The sequence below is a fragment of the Diabrotica virgifera genome, chromosome 7 (genome assembly GCF_917563875.1).
Source record: "Diabrotica virgifera virgifera chromosome 7, PGI_DIABVI_V3a".
In the NCBI taxonomy this organism is placed as follows: domain Eukaryota; kingdom Metazoa; phylum Arthropoda; class Insecta; order Coleoptera; family Chrysomelidae; genus Diabrotica; species Diabrotica virgifera.
Genome location: NC_065449.1, coordinates 32,099,149 through 32,121,812, shown reverse-complemented (window position 1 = coordinate 32,121,812; position 22,664 = coordinate 32,099,149). Strand labels below are relative to the sequence as shown.

General features: G+C 31.4%; 9 non-coding genes across 9 annotated transcripts; 4 read left to right on the top strand and 5 right to left on the bottom strand.

Annotated features, from left to right (window-relative positions):
* The first annotated feature begins 12,411 nt into the window (after nucleotides 1–12,411).
* Trnak-uuu (transfer RNA lysine (anticodon UUU)) lies at nucleotides 12,412–12,484 on the top strand. The gene has a single exon. It is a non-coding gene; the product is annotated as a tRNA-Lys (tRNA).
* A 219-nt stretch (nucleotides 12,485–12,703) lies between these two features.
* Nucleotides 12,704–12,776, top strand: Trnak-uuu (transfer RNA lysine (anticodon UUU)). The gene has a single exon. It is a non-coding gene; the product is annotated as a tRNA-Lys (tRNA).
* Nucleotides 12,777–15,123: 2,347 nt separating this feature from the next.
* On the top strand, nucleotides 15,124–15,196 carry Trnak-uuu (transfer RNA lysine (anticodon UUU)). Its single transcript has one exon. It is a non-coding gene; the product is annotated as a tRNA-Lys (tRNA).
* A 549-nt stretch (nucleotides 15,197–15,745) lies between these two features.
* On the top strand, nucleotides 15,746–15,818 carry Trnak-uuu (transfer RNA lysine (anticodon UUU)). Its single transcript has one exon. It is a non-coding gene; the product is annotated as a tRNA-Lys (tRNA).
* A 1,877-nt stretch (nucleotides 15,819–17,695) lies between these two features.
* On the bottom strand, nucleotides 17,696–17,768 carry Trnak-uuu (transfer RNA lysine (anticodon UUU)). The gene has a single exon. It is a non-coding gene; the product is annotated as a tRNA-Lys (tRNA).
* Nucleotides 17,769–19,819: 2,051 nt separating this feature from the next.
* On the bottom strand, nucleotides 19,820–19,892 carry Trnak-uuu (transfer RNA lysine (anticodon UUU)). Its single transcript has one exon. It is a non-coding gene; the product is annotated as a tRNA-Lys (tRNA).
* A 262-nt stretch (nucleotides 19,893–20,154) lies between these two features.
* Trnak-uuu (transfer RNA lysine (anticodon UUU)) lies at nucleotides 20,155–20,227 on the bottom strand. The gene has a single exon. It is a non-coding gene; the product is annotated as a tRNA-Lys (tRNA).
* A 639-nt stretch (nucleotides 20,228–20,866) lies between these two features.
* Trnak-uuu (transfer RNA lysine (anticodon UUU)) lies at nucleotides 20,867–20,947 on the bottom strand. The gene has a single exon. It is a non-coding gene; the product is annotated as a tRNA-Lys (tRNA).
* A 1,168-nt stretch (nucleotides 20,948–22,115) lies between these two features.
* Trnak-uuu (transfer RNA lysine (anticodon UUU)) lies at nucleotides 22,116–22,188 on the bottom strand. The gene has a single exon. It is a non-coding gene; the product is annotated as a tRNA-Lys (tRNA).
* Nucleotides 22,189–22,664: the final 476 nt, after the last annotated feature.

The window sequence follows — 22,664 nt, the reverse complement described above, 5'->3', positions numbered from 1 at the left end:
AACTAAAATAGCAAAGGACGAAAGAAGCAAAGGTAAGCAAACGAAAATCGGCTACAAGAAATTAATAGTGAATGGCAAAATCTAGATATGGGACGAAGAGAGAGAACAGCTGATAGAAAATTCAAAAAACTAATAAACGAAGAACAGCGGCTGAAATATGATATTGACATGGCAAAAAAAGACTCAGAAATGCAAACGGTTAACGAAAACAAAATAACGCACACAAAATAAAGAAAGAATCTCAATAAGAAGAAAAGAACAAAACCCATTAGAATGGGCTCTTGGAATATTAGAACCATGCTGGCATCAGGTAAGATGCAAGAAATAGCTCTTGAAATGAAAAAATACCAACTAGAAATCCTAGCCGTACAAGAAATACGATGGAAGAAAGAAGGAAAAATTGAGAAGAAAAACTTTAGCATGTATTATTCGGGAGAAAACAAACAGGGAACGAATGGTACGGCATTTATGGTGAACAAAAAAATGAGGGAAAAACTGATACAATTCAAAGCAGTTAATGAAAGGATATCTTACATAAGAAAATAAACAAGCCCACATCTCGATAGTCAATTGCTATGCACCCACCGAAGAAGCAAACCAAGAAGATAAAACAGAATTCTAAGACATCCTGGAAGAAACCTGTGAAAATATTCCGAGGAATGACATATTAATAATATTGGGCGATTTCAATGCAAAGATCGGAAAGGAGGACTATAATCGTAATGTAGCTGGCAAAGAAACCATTCATGAAATTACGAATGATAATGGAGGAGAAATCTGCAACCTAGCAGCAGCAACAAATACATATATAGTTAGTACTGGGCATAAACATAAAAAACAAAAAAAAAAATAACATGGATGATACCAGGAAGAATGGATGGAAACCAAATAAATCATACACTCATTTCGAAAAAGTGGACACAAATAGTACAAGACGTAAGGTCATATAGAGGGGCAAATGGAGGCACTGACCACATATTGTTGATAGCAAAACTTAAGATGAAAATAATCAAAGCAAATAATCATAAGAAAGGAAAAAGGAGGAAATGGAATATAGCCAATCTGAAAACGCAAGAAACAAAGCAACAATATACAGAACAACTGGAACAGAAATTGGGTCAGTACGAGCACAAAGAAATAGAAGGAGAATGGAAAAACATAAAGAACAGCATAATAGAGACAGCAGAACAAATAATAGGATTCCAAAAAAACAAAGAATCGAAAGAATGGTTTGATGAGGAATATCACCAAAAAAGTCAACTGAAGCACCTCGCAAGAAACAAATGGCTACAAAGTGCCGAACAGGAACAACTGGACCAATATAGAAAAGAAAAACAAGAAGCATTGAAACTCTATAGAAGAAAGAAGGACACATGGATCTCTGAACAAATGCAAGAATTAGAAACGAATAATAAAGACAACAAGAAATTGTTCGAATAGATGAAACAACAACACAGTACCAAAAAATCTGTCACAAAAATAAACAAAAAAGATTGGGAAAAACATTTCACGGACCTATACAAAAACGACAATAAGGCATATTCAGAGGATGAGGATATAAGAGATAACAGAAATGAAGAGGAAGTCGCACCTACCTATTAGGAATTCATGGAGGTATTAAAACAACTAAAAGTAAACAAAACGCCAGGGCCAGATGAAATCAACAACGAACTGATCATCAACGGCGGAGAGGAGCTCACGAAGCGAATGCACAAGTTAATGGTTACAATTTGGAAGGACGAAAGCATGTCCATAGAATGGAAAAACGGACACATCGCACCAATCTTTAAGAAAGGAGATCCAACTAAGTGCTGCAACTACAGACCAATTATGCTACTAAATACAACGTATAAGATATTGACCACAATTATAAGAAACCGACTAAATCAATACACAGAAAAAATTATAGGACCATATCAACAGGGTTTTAGAACAATAGATCAAAGGAAGATCAACAATAGATGCAATACAGCAAAAGTGAAAACAAATGAGGGCGATACAAATGACATCAAAATAGAACTTGAAGTAAGACAAGGAGACAGTCTGTCAACGACAAACGACACTATTTAATATCGCTCTAGAAGGAGTAATTAGGGACACAGGGCTGAAAAAGACAATTATTCAAAGCTCAACACAGATCATAGGATATGCAGATTAACTGGGACTGGTAGCACGAGATAAAAAAGACTAGAAGAGGCACTTTTAACCCTGGTAAGAGAAGCAAAGACGAGAGGACTAATAATCAATCAGAATAAAACAAAATATCTTATAAGCACACGAGACAATGTAAACAGAATAGCAGAAATAAAGATAGGTGAAAATATATTCCAGAGAGTAGATTGCTTCAAATACCTGGGGGTGATGGTGGACGGCAAAAACGGAAGGAGTATAGAGATAAACGACAGAATTAAAGCAGGTAATAGAGTATATTGGAAATATCACCAACTACTCAAGGACAAAACCTGAGCAAAAAAAACAAAATCAAAAATATATACAGCAGCAATCAGATCAGTGATAGCCTATGGAGCAGAAGTAATGTGCCTTACGAAAAAAGACGAAGAAAAGTTAAAAATAATTGAGAGAAAAATTATAAGGATACATGGCCCAGTAAAGACAGAAACAGGGGAATATTGAAAGCTGATGAACCATGAAATAATAATTATAAATAAAGGAGAAGATATACTAAAATTCATTAAAGCACAAAGCCTCAGATGGTTTTGGCACACACAAAGAAGAGGGGTAAAAGAACTGATCAGGAAGATAATGAACTGGAAACCAGTAAAAAATAGACCAAGAGGAAGACCAAAAATTAGATGGGAAGATCAACTGCTAGACGATATATCAAAGATGGAAATTGCAAACTGGAGAGAAAAGATTCAGGACCGGAGAGAGTGGAAGAAGATAGTAGAGAGGGCAAAAAAACATCACAACCTATGAACTAAGACCTAAAGGAAAAGCAGACTAATTTACCGCGTGAAATGGATTAAAAGAGCTCATATTTGAGCGAGAAAAAAACATCACAACCTATGAACTAAGACCTAAAGGAAAAGCGGACTAATTTACCGCGTGAAATGGATTAAAAGAGCTCATATTTGAGCGAACTATACTCTAACAAGAGTGAACGGTCCATATAATAATTCCAGGTATGTACCTGTATAAATTACCCTCCTTGAAGTTGGTGTAAAAGGTATTCACCATTTATGTATTGTCTTTTGGAAGGATTACTAGAGAAAATCCAAATAAATTTTGAAAAAATGGCTGAGATCGCCGAAATTCTTGTAACAGATTCCGTAATGAGTGTACATGGGTGGTAAATGATTTTAAATTTCACTTAAAGAAAGTGCTAAAAAGTCTAAAACATTTATGGTACTGTTCTGCATCTGGTTTCCAGGCAACCTGTTATACCGACGGTTAGTTTTTTTAATATTTTGAGTAGTAACTATGTTGTTAATCAACAATTTGATGTCAAAAATGCACATTTTGCCATTTTTTGTCTGCCAGTAAGAAGAAAAACATTCAAAACAAAATTTAAGATAACCGCATTATAGAGCATGTAAAACAATTTAAACAAGGTTTTATAAATTTCGCTATACTTAATTGTTGCTTATAAAACTATAAATTAAGTGAGTTTAACGTTAATATAACTTATGTAAAAAATACAACTTATATCTCGATATTACGTGAAATAGCTCAAAGAAATGAGTAAAAATACACGGTTTTTATGACACTCAGTGTAACTACGTAACAATTGTTTTAGTTTCTCTATGGACGGAATAACAAAATTTATGTAAATCTGGCCAATCTTTTCTCAATTTAACTATTTATTGACAATTTAAATGAAAAATAGCCGATTTTAAGAATTTTCGTCTATAAGTTACAATGTTTTACCAAAAAACTGAAAAAAGAACCGATTAGTTTATTGAAATAGCGTTAAAATGAGTTAGTCCTGTCGCCAGGGGGGGTACAACGGCCTCGTTAATTCAGATGGACTTACCCAAGTTTTTTTTATGTATTTTGACCCGTAGAACACGAATTTTTTGGGTAACAGTTGATCCGGATGTCGATAAGATTGTTATAGACCAAGAACTTGAGGAATCAAATAACAGCGATTTTTGGCAAAACAAAACAATATTTTGTATTTTTTGGGTCATTTTAAGCAAAAAATATTTCTACAAGTTTTTTAGTAGGATGCACAGTTTTCGAGATAAACGCGGTTGAACTTTCAAAAAATCGAAAAACTGCAATTTTTAAACCCGAATAACTTTTGATTAAAAAATAAAATAGCAATTCTGCTTAGCGCCTTTGAAAGTTCAAGTCAAATTATGTCGGTTTTGATTATTTGCATTGCTAAAAATTTATTGTGTTATTGTTAAACAAAGCTACAAACCACTAGTGCGTGAGTGATGTTTCTATGATTTCTCATTTAAAATCGAACGAGTAGGTAGAATAGGTACTAGTGCAATCAAGACTATTTCTACGTTACATGCGTTAAAACGCATGTAAAAGCACGGGAAACCCTACGTGTTTATAGCTTTGTTAAACAATAAAAAAATAAATTTTTACCAATGCAAATAATCAAAACCGATATAATTTGACTTAAACTTTCAAATGCGGTAAGCAGACTTGCTATTTTATTTTTTAATCAAAAGTTATTCGGGTTCAAAAATTGCAATTTTTCGATTTTTTTAAAGTTCAACCGCGTTTATCTCGAAAACTGTGCATCCTACGAAAAAACTTGTAGAAATATTTTTTACTTAAAATGGCCCAAAAAATACAAAATATTGTTTTGTTTTGCCAAAAATCGCTGTTATTTGATTCCTCAAGTTCTTGGTCTATAACAATCTTATCGACATCCGGATCAACTGTTACCCAAAAAATTCGTGTTCTACGGGTCAAAATACATAAAAAAAACTTGAGTAAGTCCATCTGAATTAACGAGGCCGTTGTACCCCCCCTGGCGACAGGACTAAGTTGAAGTAAAATAGAATTGGAGCTTTGTTTATCAATAAACATTAACCATTCAAATTTATTTCTTACGTTTTAAGCTAACTACCTGAGGTACCCCTAAACCCTAAAAATGTCATCAAAACGACGATTTTGAAGCTCTTTCGACTGGATTAAAGAAGCTATTATCGATTCAAACAAAAGTTGTGTATTTTTAATTCTAAATTTCAACTATTTAATTAAAAATAAAGTGTTTCAGTTGAAAATTCAAAGTTGCTACACCCACCGCTTTCGCAGGCAGAATAAGAACCCTGCTATTGCATGAGTATATAGATTTTGAAAAACCATTCAAAAAGCATTCCAAATTTTTTCGATATGCCGTCTAGTTCTCGAGATATTTGACAATCGCCTTTCTGGACAGAGCCCTTAAATAATGTAAACATTCTTATTCAAGCTAGACATAAGCCGAGTGAGAGAGCTGACCGTGAAATTCATTTGCGATGTTTCCAAATTTACCGGATCTCGGATTGTCTGCAAAATATATATTTACCATATACACAACGGATCGCGCGCGCTGCCCTCTACAGCGGATTTAGTGGAACCACTGCAATATAAAATTCACCAAAAGGGGTGCAAAATGAGGTCCAGACAAAAATCGATTTCCTTGTACCCTAACCATTGTTACATCGAGATGTCACTATATACACGTGAATACAAGGTGAGATCCAAAATCGGATCTCGCCTTGCAAAACGGATCTCATCTTGTATAGCTTATGATACAAACGGATCTCGCCTTGATATGAAGACATATATATATATATATATATATATATATATATATATATATATATATATATATATATATATATATATATATATATATATATATATATATATATATATATATATATCCCAAAGAGCTTTTTTTCGCAATGTTCTTGTTCAGAAAATAATAATGATACAGCAATTCTGTGAAAACAACATGAAAGAAGAATAGTCATATTTTCAACGCATTTAAAAAAATCATTAAAAAGTCATTTTTATCACTCAGAAAACATTTTACTAAAATAGTCATTTTTGGCTTATAAACAATTTGAATAACTTTGTTAATATTGACTGTAGGCTAAAACTACAATGGAATTTGAAAAACTGGTATTTTTATACGAATTTTTAAAGAATAGATTACGTCGATTCTAAGACCTACCGAATATACATGTATAATTTCATAAAAATCGGCCAAGCGGTCTCGGAGGAGTATGGAAACTAACACTGTGACAGGAGAATTTTATAGATGTAAATACATAGATGGCTATTAACAAATAGGGGTTGGTGATAGAAGAGTGAAAATTAAGGGTTTTATGTATTTTTTAATTCTACATCATATAAAATTAAGGTAGATAATTTTGTCCAAAAAAATTTAAAAAAAATGTCAGGGGGGCAACCCATCCTTATAACTTATGGATATAAAAAATAGATTAAAACCTCTTCAGCGTCCTACAGAATAAACGAGTGAAATTTTAAAAAATGGGCCAAGCCGTTTGGAAGTACAGTAGAGCGTCGATTATCCGAACGTCGATCAACCGAACGACCGGTTATCCGAACTCGCGACTCCCGCGCCCCGCACTCGAGTACCTAGCAAGCGTTAGTAATTAACGCTTAAAATATCTTCAATTTTCTTCAATATTGTATTCAAAAATATGTTGTTGCAAAGACTGCGCTTTTTTGTTTAATTGCTATTTGTCATTATCAAGATATAAATAAATATGTAAGTATATAAATATGGCTTTTATCCACTTGAGGATAAATATGTATGACTATATCTATATAGTACGATTATCCGAACAAATCGGTTTTCCGAACACCCATGTCCCCCAATTAGTTCGGATAATCGACTCAGCTCATCTACAAAAAGAAGAATATTATAAATAAGATATTTAATTACCCTATTTTTACCTGTAGCGATTTAAACGAAAAAACTGCCATTTTTGACCCTTATTTGTTAATAACTAAGTTTCTCGTCCGAACTGTGACGGGCATTTTTGTATTTATAATGTATTAGGTATATATAGTACCCAAAAAATCCATTTGCAACCTGGCTGCTCAAGTGTCCCGACAAAAACCTTATTTCTCTGGACTATTTGAGAGATTAGTATTGCATCGCCTACATAGTAGATTATTTTAAGTTATTTTTGTCCCATTTGGTATCCATTTTTAGTTCTTACTTTTTTATTATTTCATCCATGATCAGGTTGAACAATAGAGGACTCAGTGTTTTCCCATTCTCTAGACTAGATCTCCGTGTCTTATCCCATTGCCAGCTTCAATTGAGTAAGTTAGTTCTTCTTCTACTTTTACTTTTATTGTAATGTTCTGGTAGATATTTTCGATCGTTTTAGTTATTCCTAGAGGTGGGTCTCTTGCGTACAATAAATATGTCATATGCCTTTTTAAGGTCCACGACACATAAATATGCCGTTTGTTGCATTCTAATGATTTCTCTTGAACTAGCCTCATTGGACATAAATATAGCGTCGGTCCGTGATCTTCGCCACCTAAAAAACCTAGAAGCTTTACTATAATTCATAATAATATATTATTTTTTTAATATTGAGGTTTTATTGTTAAAAAATATTGATACGTATTTTATTATTTTTCGATTTATTTTTTATGAAAATAATAGTAAACGTAATCCTGTTTAGAATAATATTACCAGTCTTTTTCATATACAAATATATTATGTACGTTTTAAATAAATTTTAAACCTTTGATGTAAATAATATAAATAGTTTTATGTAACACATTTGTAAAATTACCGCGTTAAAGAACCTTGTGAAAAACATTCAACATTTTAAAAAATGATAAAAGAGTTTCACAATAACTGATAAAATTACTCAATTTTTTGTATACATGCTATGATATCGCTATAGAATAAATATTGATTTAAATCAAAATACATGCGTTTATAATGTTGTTTCAAGTTCATATGTCAAAAGGCGAGTACATAATATTATATGATATTTATAATATACAGGGAAAACCCAGAATGAACTATACCATATTATGATATCGATCAAACCTAACTATGCTAGTTAAGTTGTGGTTGTTCGAAAATAAAATATGTAAATTTAATCTCAATAAAATATTATGTAGTCTAGTAGTTTTTCATTTCGTGATTTAGTATTCATCTTCTTCTGGTAGGTATTCAAACATACCTGGAAGCGTATTTGCGTTTTCGTATTTACGTAATCGATGATTTTTTTAAATGAGAATAGGGGTCGTGTGCTAGCTCATTTGAAAGGTTCTTCAATTCTCTATTCAGTAATATAAACATTTACATAATTATTTATACAGGGTGCCCAATAATTAAATTTTTTTGCCAATTTGCCAAATGATTTAATTTAATAAAAAAATGTTGGACACCCTGCATAAATAATTATGTACATGTTTATATTACTGAATAGATAATTGAAGAACCTTTCAAATGAGCCAGCACACGACCCGTATTCTCATTTAAAAAAATCATCGATTATTTCATCACGCCCATATGGATGACGTCACTAGTATACTATATATGCCACAATATCATAACTTAAAAATAAAAACCGTCCTGTTTTGGGATTTTTCCTTAAAGTCACCGGTTTACGAAATAACGAATTTATTCCTTTCATTTGCACCATACTGTACACATGCAACGGTGGAAAATAGTGTCGCGCACCCTTGATTGGCAATTAAAAAACAAAGGGGTTTTTGATATTGTATTGCAAAAAACTCTTTGGGATTTCATTAATCGATGTTTAAAGAATATCTACCTACCTTGGCAACATTCAAATTTTCAGTTTTTCACATAGTTTTTGAGGGTTAAAAATGGCCGATTTCGCAATTTTTCAATTTTTAATCACTTATATGTCAAAAACTATCAACTTTAGAGAAAAGTCATTAAAGACCTTTTCTGTTTGGAATGATCCAAAAAACCTAAAAAAATTTGTTCCATGCAAAAAAAATAATTTTAGAAAAAAAACAAAAAAAAACGTTTAATAAATTTTTGACCAACTTTTGGCCCTGGCAACATGCAAATTTGTTAAAAGGGGTCCTTTTGAGTAAGATTGTGCAAAAAATTTGAATTAGAATATTTTTCCTAGCGGATGCGCAGTGGCTTTCTGGACTATATTGGCAATTTTAAAGATCAGTCTAGATTTTAAAGATTAGCCAACCTAATCACGTATTTATTATATACTATATTTATTTTTTGTTGAAATTAATGTTTGGCTTGAATCACCAATAACTCACAAATTAAAGCAGTTAGGTATAGGGAATGCTTAAGAAATAAAAAAGTAGCATAAAATATCATTTTACTACAATCATAAAATATAGGGTGTTCCATTTAAGAAAACTCAGAAAATACTCTTTCCGAGTTTCGACCAACCCTGTATAGTACAATTCAACATTTAGCTATACTAACAATTTTTAACGATAGTAGATTATATTAAAAATCATTTGATCATAAATAGAGTTTTTGATGTCAAACTACTACAATTCTACAGGGTGTGAATATTGCTAGGAAATTAAGAAAAAAAACGTAATTATCTTTTGAACTACCCTGTATAGCATTAGAAAACCTCATATTTTAAGAAAGAAGACATCCAGGAGAATCCAAAAATGTAAAAATATACAGGATGTTCCATTAAAAAAAAACGAAGTTATAAGCCACTTCCGGTATAACCGGAAGTAGCAAATCGAAGAAAATATTTTCATTAAAGAGATCAATCTTTAAAACCCCTTCATTTCAATTTTCATGATTGTGTTTCCTTTAGTTCTCGAGATATTTCTAATAGGACTTCTATCTGCCTCACCCTGTATTTTTTTGGGTAAATCCCTGTATTGTTTGTAGGTTTTAATTATTTTATTGTTTTAGTATTGTAGGGATGCTTTAATCTCCTCGTATGCTAGATCTGTAATTTTACTGTTAGATCATGGCTTTGAATATTTTGTTGCATTTCAATTAATTTTTATGGTCCTGGACTTACTTTTACAAAATTTAAAAAATTGTCAAATATTACGAAAAACTTGCGCAAATACGAAATTTGGGTTGGTCTTTCACTTACGATAATAATTTATTGCCATAAATTTTATGACTTCGGACTTCGTAGCTTTTGATTTTTTAAAAAACGTATAAATTTTGTTGCAATATATTTTTAGGTACATTTAAATACCTCTCCCTTCTTTTACAATCGTTCTAAAGACCGATTAGTTTCACTTGCAAAACTTTACAATCTCCCAAATGATTTATTTCGTCCATTATATCTGCGGCTCTGCAAGAAACGGCCGTGGATAACGTTATTATGGCACGTTGTAAAAACATTTTTGCAAACACTTTTGCAAATAAAAGAGTAATGGGTTTATTACTGGTCAATGGCACTGGTCGAAATTCGGAGGTGACCTCGAATATACAAGGGAAACCAGAATTCTTGATGGATACGAAATATTCGAGAACGAGAAATTGATGGCCGTTACATAAGGTGTTACCTTTCTGAGTTCAATGACGTGTACTAAGATATTTCCAAAGGCAGATAAAAGGATTTTTTAGAAGTGATGATGAAATGATTAGTGGAAATGATACTATTCTTTTACATAAGTATAAATTATATCAAGACATAAATTTTATTTTTTCTTATGAATCCGAATTTTAGTTTTGAAGACCTAGAAATACTAGATCGGTAAAATCGGTGAATCAACCAAAAATAAGGTTATTTTTCCAGAAATATTCAGATAAAAACATCAAAATATAACGAATTATAAATTTTAAATGGTAGGGGAGCCCAAGTGAGGATTTTTGCAGTTACTCGAGCGCGTCAGATTATCATATGGGGAGAAACCTGGTACCCCGCAGATGTACCTCTACCATATATTGGCTCTTATCACAGGGGAGTTGGTTAAGGGGGGTCCGGAAAAAAAATCTATCCTTAAAAAAACTCGAAATTGTCAGATTAAGATAAGGTAAGTTAGGTACATGCAAAAGAGTGTATATTTCAAAAATCTGACGATTTGAGCCGGGCGTAAGGAAATGGGTGAGTCCCAAAGTTTCACAAGAAAAAAGCGAATATTTCGCGAAATGAATGACAGATCGAAAAACTAAAAACTATGTGCTCAATATTTTTGAAGTTATACTTCTTTACCGGCGATAGAGGGTGATTTTTTTATATGTTAAAACCTATCAGCCCGGCGCATGCGCATTATAACTTTGTTCTGATTGGATGTTCAAATGACATGTCAAAAATTATCCGATATGGCAGCTGTGGTTTGGAGGTAAAGGTAAAGGTAAACAAATGTATAATATATTAGTTTTATTGTTGTGAGGACAGAAACAAAAAAGTTTATAATATTGTAGTGACTTTTAAATAGTTTTTAAAAGCAACAGGTACGTAATAATTGTTAATGTATCATAGGTATAAACCTACCTATTTGATCTGCCAAAATACATAGTATGTAATACGTTTATTTATATAATTTGATTACCATCAAAATTTCTATCAATATTCACCTAATATATTGTTTTTTTACTCTATGTTTTGTTGTATTTTTTCAATTCTAAATCATTTCAATTCAAAATTAAAATAATTTGATCAATTTTCAAAATATCAAAATATCACAAGTTTAATCCGTTTAGTTAGTCGATCTTCGTAAATAATGACACATAGTGTCCGTGGCTAAGCGGAGAAGGCGAATGAATTCCAATACCAACCGCTCTTATCAGCGCTGGTTCGAGTCCCAATAGAAACTTTCTTTTTTGTTTTTTTTAATACATTTTATGATTGTAAGTATATTTATTATATAATTGTATTTTCAGAAAATACGTATTTAGTTAAAAAAATTTTCGACAATTAATGTTCAGACATCATTTGTGGCTTGTTTAATGTGTTTGTGTGTGTTTTATTCTTTTATTATTTTAATTTTTGGCACTGTTCTAATAAAAATGTTTGAGAAGTAGTAAGTATAAATTAGTTTAATATTTAAACAAAATATAAATAAAAAGTATATTAATTTCGTTTAAATCATATAACAGAAGTATAACTTCTTACGTGCGTACAAAGTACACACACATTCCTTTTTTATTATTGCCTTATTTTCCGAAATACAGCACTTTTAATGAAAAACCATCCCTTATTTCCCTATTTTTGTAAAATGGAGGCGGTGTAGAATTGTAAACTTTTTTTATAAAATAATAGACAATATCAACTACCTGTTCCCAAATTTTCATCCTTCCTTTATTTTTTTTGACGTCAGATTGTTCTTTGATCGGGCTATTAGTTAAAAAATACAATTTCCGTTTTAATGAACGAACTAACAGCATTCCTTGAAATATTTGTAATCTATGTACCTATATACAGGGATTTTATTTTTTAAAGGATAGCATTTTATATCCAAAATATCCATATTCCTGGAAAATCGATCTAGGGACATTGTAACCAAGCCCGGGTAGCTCAGTCGGTAGAGCATTGGACTTTTAATCCAAGGGTCCAGGGTTCAAGTCCCTGCTCGGGCGAGACTTTTTAGATCTTATTGAATTTACTATTAAAAATCAGTTTAATACACACTATTAAACTCCATATTATATATTAAAGAATAATACGAAAATTCTTTGCATAATTAAAATGCATTATACAGACATATAGATAAATGGCTAATTTTTATAAAAGCTTAATTTTTCCCTACAAGCGAATGTCACTTTACCGAAAATTTATTCAGAAAAAGTTGTAGCCAAGCCCGGGTAGCTCAGTCGGTAGAGCATTGGACTTTTAATCCAAGGGTCCAGGGTTCAAGTCCCTGCTCGGGCGACGCTTTTTGTTAAACATTATTCTGAAATTTATTTATTAGAAAGCTTTTAATCTATTAAAAAACATTTAATCGAATTAATAGGGACGAAAATAATGCAATTTATCTTTTAATGAACTAATAGATACACGAAAAATACAATTGGTAGACGTAGACATGATCAAAACTTATATTTTTTGTAGTCGATTTACAAGGTGAGGAAACTAAACCTACCAAATTTTTGCAGTTGGATGAATCTTAATAAAACTTTTTGCATTCGATCTTAAGAACCTTGGGAAACTTCGTGAACAAAAATGATGATACAAATCCACGAGGAAAATAAAATTCCTGTATGTGGCTGTATAGTATACCATAAATCACAAAAATACTGCTCCTTTGTAAAGGTATAATATCATAAATAGGTAATGATGAAGAAAGGAAAATAATGTTTCCACCTACCTCTACCGAAAGTATACGTTTCCGGATCTGATTGTAGGGAGCAAAGTTGTACTTTTCCTCCCTAGGGAGGAAAAGTAAAAGTGACGTCATGGTATTTCATTCATGAAATATAACTTATTGACGCCCTGTACAATATCTATTTTCTATTACGTAAGTATCTATACATTTTAACGTTTATTTATAAAACACCATGTATTTTGCAGGATGGTAAAAAACAGTAAATTGTTATTCTGATTTAACAATGTTTACATTAATAATTTGACTTATATTTGACAGTTGACAGTTATGTTGTACCTACTTGTTAGTTTTAATTCTCATAAATTTTGTTGGTTAGTTACCTACCTACATAAATAAATTAAGTAAAAATTAAAAAATGACTTGTTATTTGAGGAAGGTGGAAAAAGCATGTATAACATGGAAGTAAAGTGCCTTTTCCTCCCTTGAATGATTACTGCCCTCCGCTACGCGTCGGGCAGTAAACTTCATTCTCGGGAGGAAAAGTAGCACTTTCTTCCCTTGTTATACAAATAGCTATTTCCACCTACCTCTACCGAAAGTATACTTTTCCGGACCTGATTGTAGGGAGCAATGTTGTACTTTTCCTCCCTAGGGAGGAAAAGTAAAAATGACGTCATGGTATTTCATTCATGAAATATAACTTATTGACGCCCTGTACAATATCTATTTTCTATTACGTAAGTATCTATACATTTTAAAATTTTAACGTTTATTTAAAAACACTCTGTATTTTGCAGAATGGTAAAAAACAGTAAATTGTTATTCTGATTTAACAATGTTTATATTAATAATTTGACTTATATTTGACAGTTGACAGTTAGGTTGTACCTACTTGTTAGTTTTAATTCTCATAAATTTTGTTGGTTAGTTACCTACCTACATAAATAAATTAAGTAAAAATTAAAAAATGACTTGTTATTTGAGGAAGGTGGAAAAAGCATGTATAACATGGAAGTAAAGTGCCTTTTCCTCCCTTGAATGATTACTGCCCTCCGCTACGCGTCGGGCAGTAAACTTCATTCTCGGGAGGAAAAGTAGCAATTTCCTCCCTTGTTATACAAATAACTATTTCCACCTACCTCTACCGAAAGTATACTTTTCCGGGCCTGATTGTAGGGAGCAAAGTTGTACTTTTCCTCCCTAGGGGGGAAAATGTTTTTCCTCCCTAGGGAGGAAAAGTAAAAGGGACGGCATGGTATTTCATTCATGAAATATAATTTATTGACGCCCTGTACAATATCAATCTATTTTCTATTACGTAAGTATCTATACCTTTTAACTTTTATTTATAAAACACCCTGTATTTTGCAGAATGGTAAAAAACAGTAAATTATTATTATGATTTAACAATGTTTACATTAATAATTTGAATTATATTTGACAGTTGACAGATATATTGTACTATGTACTATTGGACCTACTTGTTAGTTTTAGTTTTAATAAATTTTGTTGGTTAGTTACATAAATAAATTAAGTAAAAATGAAAAATGACTTGTTATTAATTTGAGGAAGGTGGAAAAACCATATGTATAACATGGGAGTAAAGTGCCTTTTCCTCCCTTGAATGATTACTGCCCTCCGCTACGCGTCGGGCAGTAAACTTCATTCCCGGGAGGAAAAGTAGCACTTTCCTCCCTTGTTATACAAATAGCTGCTATTACATTATTGAACAAGGAAAATGCAATTTTCAAAATCATCTCGAAGTGATGGAAGATAATTGAAGGAAATGCTTTTTTACTGTTTCATTGTCTCGTCTATACAGAGATTGTATAATAATCATTATTATTTATTGATTATTGTGTTATGAAATAATTTAGATATTATCAGGGCATTTATTTTTATTGCAAAAGAAGCCCTAGTAATTGAAAATCAATATGATGCCTAAGTAACTAAGCCCGGGTAGCTCAGTCGGTAGAGCATTGGACTTTTAATCCAAGGGTCCAGGGTTCAAGTCCCTGCTCGGGCGACTTCTTTTGTTTTTTTTTAAGTAATTTCTCGAGTGGGCGACTTTTTTTTTTTTTTTAAGTAATTTCTCGAGTTTTTTGTGTTATTTACAAAGTATTATCCCAAGCAAAAAGACGAACCTAATTAATTATTACCTACATGGTAAACGTACTTTTATTTCACTCCAAAAATTGTTACATTATTAATATTTTCTGTTTCGTCACTATCGTTTATCATACAAGAACAATAAAATCTCGATAAAAATAATTGAAGTATTAAAAGTTGTAGTATGTATAATACTATAATACTAAAGTACTAAATAATAAGTATTACTAGGTAATTTGTATTTTTTTATGTTCATAATAAGCGATAGATATAGTTTAAAAAACTTGTGTGCATTAATTTTTTCTATAATTCAGTTAATACAAAACATTTGAAATGGTTGACAGAAATATAAAAATATTTTGCAAAAACATAAAATAATATTATTGTATGTATTTTATTTTGTAAAACTAGTGAAACTTTGGCTTAGGAAAATCAGTGATATTTGCAACAAAAATAAATAGCCTGAGCCCGGGTAGCTCAGTCGGTAGAGCATTGGACTTTTAATCCAAGGGTCCAGGGTTCAAGTCCCTGCTCGGGCGGCCTTTTTTGTTTTTTTTTTCATTTATTCTAAACAAATTGACTATCACTAGGGGAGTTTTGTGATGCTAAACTGACACCGAAAATCAAATTTCATATTTTTTATTTTTTAATCCATTCTGAAATATTTCTGATTAAAAAATACGTAACCCAGCTGCTCGTAAACGGGTAGGATAGAAGAAAATTTAAGATTTTTAATGCTTAAAAATCTTCTGTTTGTTGCAAATACAGCACTTTTTTGTTTAATTTATATCCTATTTGTCACTAAAGTATGTAAAGATGTATGTAGTAAATAAGGCTTTCATTCGCCTATGGATAAATAGTATTGCTACATTAATACAGTTCGATTATCCTATCCGAAAAAATCGATTAGTTCCCCAATAATTAGTTCGGATAATCGACGCTGTATTGTACCTGTTAGTTTGATATTGTATTTTTTAAATTTGTTTTTTTTTCCTGCATTTTTCTAGTTTTTCCAGAAATTTCTCATAGCCGTGTCCCATTTTTAATTGTATGTATTTTTCAAACCCTTTTTGAAGTTATACTTCTTTAGGTGCGATTGAGATTGAGGGTGAATTTATATTAATCTGCGCGCACACCTACAGTATGGTATTAGTCGTTATACGGGCTCTGATTAGGTGTTGAAATGATCTGTCAATAATAAATAATTGTTCAATATGAAGGTAAACAAATGTATAATAGGTATATTAGTTTTATTGTTGTGAGGACAGAAACAAAAAAGTTTATAATTGTAATGACTTTTAAATAGTTTTTAAAAGCAACAGGTACGTAATAATTGTAAATGTATCATAGGTAGGGGAGAGTTGGATAAAACGGGATAGTCGGATAAAACGGGATACCTAGCCTAGAGACCCAACTAGTGGTGCTATGAATCGGTCAACGACGGAAACTTGTTATCAGTCGTCATTTTAACATTCTCTGTTCGTTTTACCTCGATGCCACTATTTGATGAAAAGTTGTTGTGTTTAGAATTGTTTGACTCTATTTTTTTGATACTTTGTACTTTTAAGTGCGTTGTTTTCTACATTATACTGCCTACATATATAGAAATATAATACCTGTGACTGTTACTATTACATTTAATTAAGCAGTCATTAACGAATATTCTCATGTGTATTCTACCTAATTTTACTTTTACATTTAGGCAGCAGCCACTTTTGTTTTAAAAAATGTCTGAGTTGGACAAAACGGGACACTTATAAGTTGGATAAAACGGGATACAGTTTCTTATGTCCCGTTTATATACCTATTTATTTGTTGGCCTATTAATTTTTTAAAAAGAGATATGAAGCTTTTTATCATACCGCAGAGAAGAACAACACATTTTTATGTGACTTTTGTTCTGATATACGTACCTAGTCCTAAATAAAAGGTCTTATTTCCCATTTTGCCATAAAACATAAAAAACGTCTATTTTTAAGTTTCTGACTACTGAAGATATTATTCTTTCAAGAGTAAATTTTACTATAGGTTCAGTTTAATGTCTACTTAATTTAGACATAAATTAAGTTTTAGATAATTTTATACAAAAAATTTAATATTATAAACCTATCCCGTTTTATCCAACTCTGGTTAAAAGTCCAATGCTCTACCGACTGAGCTGCCCGGGCTTGGCTACAATGACCCCAGATCGATTTTCCAGGAATGAGGACACTTTTGATATAAAATACTATCCTTTCGAGAATCAAATTCCTGTACTCAAGTATATTGTATATTGTTTGTGTATTTCTAATAGGAATGATGTTAGTTGATTCAATAGAACGGAAACTGTATTATTTTAACAAAATGTATGTACTTTTTAATTCTCTACCATTTTTTTTTTAATTTCAAATTAAATTCAATTTTTAATAAAAAGCGTCGCCCGAGCAGGGACTTGAACCCTGGACCCTTGGATTAAAAGTCCAATGCTCTACCGACTGAGCTACCCGGGCTTGGTTACTTAAGCATCATATTGATTTTCCATTGCTTGGCTACAACTTTTTCTGAATAAATTTTCGGTAAATTAGCTAGAAGAAAAATTTTTTTATATAAAAATTCACCATTTATCTACATGTATAATGCATTTTTTAATTACAGGCAAAGGATTTTTGTATACATATATTTTGTATACATAAGGATTAGTATACCTATGTATAATAAATATGGAGTTTAATATTGTTAATCTAGGGCGCATCTGTTTTGAGATGGACGTTGAGAGGTGACTCAAATTTTTTTGCAGAAATTGCTTGAAAATAACTCAAATAATAATATTTGAGTTATCCTCCCACTCAAAATGGTCCGGAACATTGTTTAAATAATCAAAATGTCAAAATATGAAGGAAAAATTCGATTTTTTTATTGGTTTTTTGATTATAACTTTAAAACTATCCATTTCTGAGAAAAGTTGTACTGACATAAAAGTTGCGTAATTAAATTTCCTACACTATAGAATTATTTAAAAATTTAAAAAATAGTTACCCTTGTTGCAAAATAGCAATAATTTAGAAAAAAAGCATACAAAAACAAGTATTCGCATTTTACGTTTTTCAACCTTTTATGCTACACTTAGGACCTTCATATTTTATCCAGAAAAACTATATGATATAGTAAAACAACACTGTAAATTTCATTAAGATCAATGTAATAGATTTTGCAAAATAAATTTTGTAATCCAGCTTTCGCAAAAAAAATTCATTTTTTTTAATTGTTGCAGGACTGAAAGTAAAGCTGATTGCAAGTTGAATTATTTTTTGCTTATAGAAGAATAGAAGTGTACTGTACCTTTCATTTACAATTTGCAAAATTAAAATCGATTAATTACCACGGCGTCAGGAAATTTTTTAAATAAACATTAATTTTTGGTGCTACACGCAGGACAGCGGTGTTCGATTCACACAAGTTGATTTCCACCAAAATTTCTTCCAATCTTTATCTAATATATTATTTTCTTACTCTATATTTTGTTGTATTTTAATATTTTAATTCCACAAAAATCAAACTAATTTTATTATTGTTTGTGAAATATTGTTTAAACAATTGCATATGTTTAAAAATAATAAACTTTTATTCTCTAAGTTAAAATATATGAACAAAGAAAGTATTTGCTAATAAAAGTGTTATTTCAAAGAATAGAGTATGTGTTTTTATTTTTCAATAAACAAATTTATTTATTTATATCGAAATGTATAAAAATTAAAATGTATCAATCATTATCAAAGGTCATTGGAATGCCCAATCAGAGCAAACTATCCGCTGTCCTGCGCATAGCACCAATAAATAATGTTTATTTAAAAAAGTCCTGACGCCGTGGTAGTTAATCGATTTTAATTTTGCAAAATTGCAAATGAAAGGTACAGTACACTTCTATACGCAAAAAAATTTCAACTTGCTATCTGCTTTATTTTCAGTCCTGTAACATTTTGAAAAAATGAATTTTTTTTTGCGAAAGCTGGATTACAAAATTTATTTTGCAAAATCTATTGAACCGATCCTAATGAAATTTACAGTATTATTTTACTGTATCATAAAGTTTTTCTAGGTGAAATATGAAAGTTCTAAGTTTAACTAAATGGTTGAAAAGCGTAAAATGCGAATACTTGTTTTTGTATAGCTTTTTCGCAATTATTGCTATTTTGCAACAAGGGTGACTATTTTTTAAATTTCTAACCAATTCTATATTATAGGAAATTTATTTATGGAACCTTTAAGGTTAGTACAACTTTTCTCGGAAATGAATACTTTTAAAGTTATAATCAAAAAACGAAGAAAAAAATCGAATTTTTCCTTCATTTTTTGACATTTTGATTATTTAAACAATGTTCCGGAACTTTTTGAGAGGGAGGATAACTCAAATATTATTATTTGATTTATTTTCAAGCAATTTCTGCAAAAAAATTTGAGTCACCTCTCAACGTCCAAATGTACTAATATTTTTACAGATGCGCCTTGGTCTATGTGTATTAAACTGATTTTTAATAGTAAATTCAATAAGATCTAAAAATTTCGCCCGAGCAGGGACTTGAACCCTGGACCCTTGGATTAAAAGTCCAATGCTCTACCGACTGAGCTACCCGGGCTTGGCTACAATGACCCCAGATCGATTTTCCAGGAATGAGGACACTTTTGATATAAAATACTATCCTTTCGAGAATCAAATTCCTGTACTCAAGTATATTGTATATTGTTTGTGTATTTCTAATAGGAATGATGTTAGTTGATTCATTAAAACGGAAACTGTATTATTTTACCAAATAGATAAATGGATCATGTATGTACTTGTTAATTCTTTACCATTTTTTTTTTAATTTCAAATTAAATTAAATTTTTAATAAAAAGCGTCGCCCGAGCAGGGACTTGAACCCTGGACCCTTGGATTAAAAGTCCAATGCTCTACCGACTGAGCTACCCGGGCTTGGCTACAACTTTTTCTGAATAAATTTTCGGTAAATTAGCTTAGAAGAGAATTATTTTTTTTATATAAAAATTCGCCACTTATCTACATGTATAATGCATTTTAATTACAGGCAAAGGATTTTCGTATACATATATCTTTAGTACAGTAGAACCCTCAAATCCGTACCCCGCTAATCCGAACGTTCGGCAAATCCGAAGCAACGCAAAGTGAAAAAAAATTCAAAACAAAAACTTAAAAACTTGTTTATTATACAGAGTAAAATCAGAAAATTAAACAATGTAGGATTAATAAGACTTTGACACTTAAAATTTTCTTAAAAATAAATACGTATTTTAATTATATAGTGCTTATAAAGGTTAAACATTTATTTCGGTTCTCTCGTAGTCAACTTGAGTCCAAAAATATTGTCCACACTCTTGCGAGAACGTTTGGCGACTCAAAATCAACGACAACGACAATGAAAGCTTTGAACTACTGAGTTAGGCTAATTTTCGGAACTTTTCGGAATTCGAACAGGCTGTCCCCCCAATTAGTTCGGATTTTCGGGGTTCTACTGTATATGTATAATAAATATGGATTTTAATAGTGTGTATTAAACTGATTTTTAATAGTAAATTCAATAAGATCTAAAAATTTCGCCCGAGCAGGGACTTGAACCCTGGACCCTTGGATTAAAAGTCCAATGCTCTACCGACTGAGCTACCTAATTTCTCACACTAGGCAGATTGTTAAATCAGCGTAGACTGTAGGCCCACCCTGGTTTATAGTGCTAGAAAGAAGAGGAAAAAGAACAAGAAAAAAACTGACATGGAATATATGGAGGGGAAATAGGTACTCGGGAAGAAAACAAAAAGTAGATAAATGAATACCTAATAATGAAAATACCTGTAGACCCTGTAGTAAAGCTGAAAATGCAACAATAGTATCGCAAATAGAGTACCTACCTACGTGACTCCTAGAGGCGGGATACGAGCAACAATACATTATCTTATAGGACAGTCCTTATGGACATTACTGTAGGACATTACAGTAGGGATCCTGGTATATATGTGGGTAATAATGCATTTTGGTAGCTTTGGTGGTGTGTTCGTAAATCTTGCAGGGCATAATGGTGATAGAAATATGCATTCAGGCATCAAACGCCCGACAATCTCTTCAGGTCATAAAAATGAAAAGACTCCAATGTACCTAATACAAATTATACTCAAATGATGACACCTCCTGAGGTAAAATGTTCATGAAGCAAACGGAGTCTCCGTTTGGATTTCCGGATGAGGACTATTTCAAGGGGACCATTACAGGTTAGAAAAATTCCAAGACATGTCTTGGAATCTTGGAAGTCCTAAATATGTAAGAGAGTAGAGATAGTAGATGCGCTTAGACTAGGTAGACAGGACAGCGGGCGAAAGAACTAAGTGAAGAATACAAATTGTGTTGTGGTATGTACAGGAATTAAGTTGGTATTGCTGATAGTGAAATGAAACATAGCGTAGTAGAAGTTGTAAAATCGAATGATAGAGTAATGTGAAATCCATACTTGATAAAAAAGTGTTAAATGTTATGTGTTACAAACAGAGCTGGGTTAGACTGAAAGAAATGCTTTCTAAGATCAATTACGAGACATACTGAGTCAAAATAGGAGGTGATTTTAATGCACATGTGCCTCAACCTCAATCCGAGATAGGATCTGAAGAAATACATGGAGAAATAGACCTTGGAACTAAGGAATGAATCTAATACATATAATATCTTGAATATCTTGAAAATATTATTTTCATAGTATTCTCCTTATGTCTTGAGAGATAGAACAAATTACAACAATTCACATCTGTATCATAAACCTCCTTTTTATTTAAAAAATTGTTATTCACAAAACAAAAAAGGTCGCCCGAGCAGGGACTTGAACCCTGGACCCTTGGATTAAAAGTCCAATGCTCTACCGACTGAGCTACCCGGGCTTGAAAAAATAGGTAACGGTGTGATTTCCCACACTAGCATGATTCTTCAAAAATAGAACCACGTGTATTAATAAATAAAACCACATAAAAATAAGTGCGCATCCTTAAATTAGCAGCATGCAATATTTATATTTATAGTTTATAGCAATATTATAATATTATTATTATTATTATAATATTATTTATGCAATATTAATACTATTAATAGCAATATTTTACTTTCAAGAAATATGTATTATAGGTTAAACATAAAACATAATTCATATCTATAATTTGGATATTCAAAATTCATATTACATACCTATATAAATTCAGTTTTTTTATATCAAAAATATTTCGACTAGTAACTGACCAAAAAATTTGTGTGATTTAAAAAGCTAAATCATTCGCGATATGTAATTAATAACAATCAGTGCGATCGTAATATGAAAGAAGAGATTTGATGTCGACAGACCGTCGTGAACGTAACATAGTAT